The sequence below is a fragment of the Petaurus breviceps genome, unplaced genomic scaffold, assembly GCF_028583685.1.
Source record: "Petaurus breviceps papuanus isolate PSGF00001 unplaced genomic scaffold, PetGlider_PUasm1.0 490, whole genome shotgun sequence".
Lineage (NCBI taxonomy): Eukaryota > Metazoa > Chordata > Mammalia > Diprotodontia > Petauridae > Petaurus > Petaurus breviceps.
In genome coordinates, this window is record NW_027186352.1 from 28,292,370 (window position 1) to 28,296,924 (window position 4,555).

Below are 4,555 nucleotides of genomic sequence, written 5' to 3' on the forward strand. Positions count from 1 at the left end.
TATAGTTCTTTCCCCTTCATAACCCACCAGGATCAATCTCTTCATATTCACATTTACATAATCCAAAATCAAGTAGAAAATAATTTCATGATTTTTTTGTCAAGAATATTTTAATCTATCTGTAGATATAATATATACAAGCTATTCAGATTTGTTCATTCTCATGTAGCACAGATAACTTGCTTATATTGATGAAGTCAATATAAAATGATATAATCACATAATTTTAGAATCAGGAGAGGCCAAAGAAAATATCCAGTACAGTTCCTTGAAGTGAATTTTTCTACACTATTTCTGATCATATTACTGTTGACTAAATGTATTTCTGTATAGACAAAAATAATATAAAGGCCTTATTCTTTTTTAAAAAAATCCTTTTGGAGGATGCAGTTTGCTGGGTTTTTCACCAATAGCACTGAGGTTTGAGTCTTGTTTGCTTTTAAGTTTCTGTGTCACCTTGAGCAAGTCACTTCTTTGCTCCCACATCAATTTTTCTTCATCTATAAAATGATCTGGGGGAAAAATTTATTTATTCATTCAATTAACATTTATTAAATACTTACCATGCACCAGAGACCTAGATTCAGGGAATACAAAGCACAGATAAAATAGTTTTTGTTTTGTGCCACAATGGAAAGAATACTGGCCCTGAAATCAGGAAGACTTGAATTAAAATCTGCCTTCAGACATTACCTTTCTATGTGACCCTGGACAATTTTTTTTGCCTTTTGGAGATCAATTGGGGTTAAGTAACTTACCCAAAGTTACATGGCTACATTTTTTAAAATTTTGTGTGTTTGTCTCTGTGTGTGTGTGTGTGTGTGTGTGTGTGTTAAGTGTCTGAGGCCAGAACTGAACTCGGGTCCTTCTGACTCCAGGACTGGCTCCCTGGGCATAGCTTAACCTCTGTTTGCCTCACTTTTCTCAGCTGTGAAGTAGGGATGATAATAGCACCTAATTCTCAGTATTATTGTGAGAATCAAAAGAGATAAATATTCTAAAGTGCTTAGTAAAATGGCTGGCACAGAGTAGGCACAGTAAATATAGGCAATGATGATGATGATGATGATTATCATTATTGCTATATCCATTCAATTTTATAATTGCTAAGTTTCTCCCTTGGAAATGTATGCTCCACAGATGCTCTTTGGTTCAACATTGTTGGTTGCTTCAGTTGGATGAAGTTTTTCAAAGTGAATGTGAGCTCAGATTTAAATGGTGACACAGAGTTCCCTTGTGGCATCATGATGATGCCCAAGTGTCCTCACTTAAAGCTGGGGCTGGTGTGCCCCTCCCCTATGTTCTACCTCAGTTGCCTCACTTCCACTCTACAGACAATTTAGATATTCCTTTTTAGCAGCTTTTCTTGCCCAATCCCTGGCAATCTAGATCAATTTTAAATGCATTATATCAGACATTTGTCAGTTGGTGGCTCTAAAATATTGATCTACTTTTTGTATCCCAAATTAAAATCTAGAACTTTTCATATCATTATTTTTAATTTTTGAATCCCTGGCTCCCTTCCACCTTTAATTCAAGTGTCATCTGCTTCAAGATGTCTGTCCTGGTCCGTCCAATTCTGATTACTCCTTGTCCTAAATTAACATATGCTTCTTTGAAATTTTATTTGTTTATTTATTTGTTTGCTTATTTATTTATTCATTAATTTATTTGTAAACATGCTACATTCTTCAAAAGCCTATAAGTGGCCTGAGGACAGGAACTTTCTCATCTCTACATTTGTAACTTCTACAGTTTCTGACATGTAATACTTGTTCAATACGTGTTCTTGGTTGATTTTTTTTTTAATTGTCTTGGTGTACTGAGATTAGCAGTCTATAACAGGGGTAACCACACAGAGAATGGTCTCAGGCTTGATACTTGCCTTTTCCCAGGAGAACAAAATTCAATGGTAGACATTAGCAAGGTTGACAAAGCTGTTCCTCAAGGAAGAGCAGATCCAAGGAACAGCAAACATGACATCAAAGGACAAGAAAGGGGAAAGAAACCAAACAAATCTAAAACATTTTAAATTATGATCACAGAATTATCATATCCTTTAATACTCTATTTCATATTTTGTGAATCTTTTCCTCATGTCTTTAATTTGCTCCTTCTTCTTTGCAAGAATCTCCTTCCAGTTGGGGTACATCACCATCTGCTGGAAATTCTTCTTCAGCTCCTTTACATTCGCACTCAACTCTTCCTGAACCTTAAGTAGGACATGCTTCATTGACATTGAATTTTCCTCAAAAGTCTTATGGTTTTCAGTAGTGCCATTCAGTTTCTTCTGAAACTCATTCTTCAATGCTGCAACCACATTTTCCAAGTGACTAATATCCTCTGCTCTGATTATTGCCTTCTGATCTCCCTAGACAATCTGTAGATCTCTCAGCACATATTCTATTTTTGAATCTTATCCAATGCATTTGGAGCCTGCAATTCTATAATCTTTATCCTTGATCTCAATTTTTTATTCTTTTCCTAAAGTCTGATAATTTCCTTGTTTAGGAGCTCGGATGCTCCACCTTTATTAATTGGAACAAGTTTTGATAGCTATATGTTCTCTGAATTAGCCTTACTTTTCTTGAAGTGGTAAATTCTGCTTTTTTTTTTCAAATTCTGCAAATACTTCCAATAATTCTCAATTTCCCAGATGTGAGATGGCTGTCTTTCAGCTTAAGTTACCACTTCTCTGCCTGTGAAAACAGTTGCCAAAAGAGTTCCATGCTGGTAAAGTACGTATTGATGACCTCGCTATTTCACAATGAACCACAGTTCCTTCCGAACTTTGGTTACTTCATCCATGCTAATGGTCTCATCTATTAGCCTGCTCTCCTTGATACCCTGGAAGTGGGGATCTACAATCTTGGATCTCAAACTTCTTTTTGAAAAAGAAAGCACATGTAATTGCTAATTTGATTTTGATGTTGATCATTTAGACCCACTTTCCATCCCATATTTTTTTTAATCATGGTAATGATAGTAAATACCATTTATCATGTAGCTTGTTTTTCCAATTTTCTCCATCTCCCTCTGCTTTCTTCTGATTCCTGAACTATAAACTGGCTGTCATTCTTCAGGAGAGCCCTGGCAATGTGTCACCTGGAGAATCTCTCTTCTAAATCACTATAAACCAGTTCACCGAACTTTTCTTTTAGAGGACATTGACAGGGAATTTGCAAACTGCAGACATTTGACTTCAACATCTTTCTTGATAAATCATTTTTCCTTAATTTCAATACTCAGGAAATAAGCCTTTTCTGAGGACAGAACAATACTTCCTGCTAACTTCTCTATGACTAATTTAGTCAGAAATATTTGTTTCCTCATTCATCACAGCAAGTGCATTTTTGATATTTGAATTGTGTATTAGATTTTGCCCATTTCCCTAGTGCTTTTGATAATGATTCAAAGAGAGGTAAACTGAAAAATGAATGCTTCATTGGCCCTGTCATTTTAATGCTTCGTAACAAGAATAAATTAAAATCCTATTATATGGATTGGAAGACAAGCTGAGCAGAAAATTGAATTATTTTGCAGATTATAAACTTTCAATAATAGACCATAAATAACAAATATTGCATTCTTGATTTCATTTTAAATCTCTTGTTTGATGCTAATTGTAAATGAGGTCAAGAGTGAGCTTTTCCACGGGCAAAAATGATTTCTATCTCATATAAAATAAGATAGCCTGAAAAATGGCTTAACAATAGTTACTCATTTCTAAAAAAAAGTTTTTTTTTTATTCTGCAAAGTACAATAGATTCTCATTCAGTACAATTCAATAGTATTTATCAATTATTTTCTGAGTGCATCATAATAGATTCTGGGGGATATGAAGCCTGAGTATCTGTAAGGATATTTGAATTTAAATCATATTTGCATCTAAAAACATAACTAGCTTAAGGTAATCATGATTTTTCCCCCACATTATGAAATTTACAGAGTTCCAATGGTTCCATAATCTTTCACACTTCTAGTTGAACCTTTGCCCTAACTCTTGCTGGCCATTTCAGTGGGCAACAGTGACTTCATTTCAGAAAGTGCTTCTCACTCCTGAAAAAATAGAAACAGTAGTATTTTGGAGCATACTTCTTTTGCCCAGGTCATATCCCTCCACAAACTACACAGAAAGGTCAGTCCTTCTAAACAGTAGGTATTTTGAGGTAAGCTTCCTCTCTGTCCTGACGCTCCTTTCCTTTTTTGTCTCTCAGATTGGCCCAGAATAAGGGAAAAAGAAAACAATGTCCGTTAAATTTCTAATGAGATTAAAGTGAATGACTTCTCTCAGTCTTAGTTCTATTATCAGTAAAATGCACCTTTACTAACTGTACAAAGTTAACAGTTAAGGAAAGAACTTTGTAAATGTAAAAGCGCTACATAAAAGGCTAGTATGGTATGATATGATGTATTTATTTTGTTGACCTAGTTCTCTCTGTCTCAGTCTGCCTATCTTTTTCTCTTTGTCTCTGTCTGTCTCTGTATCTGTCTCTCTGTCTCTGTCTGTCTGTCTGTCTGCCTGTCTATCTATCTCTCTGTCTCCCCTCCCAAA

At 35.1% G+C, this 4,555-nt stretch overlaps 1 pseudogene; it reads right to left on the minus strand.

Moving 5' to 3' along the window:
• Positions 1-2,059: 2,059 nt before the first annotated feature.
• On the minus strand, positions 2,060-2,975 carry LOC138172101 (leucine zipper transcription factor-like protein 1 pseudogene; annotated as a pseudogene).
• Positions 2,976-4,555: the final 1,580 nt, after the last annotated feature.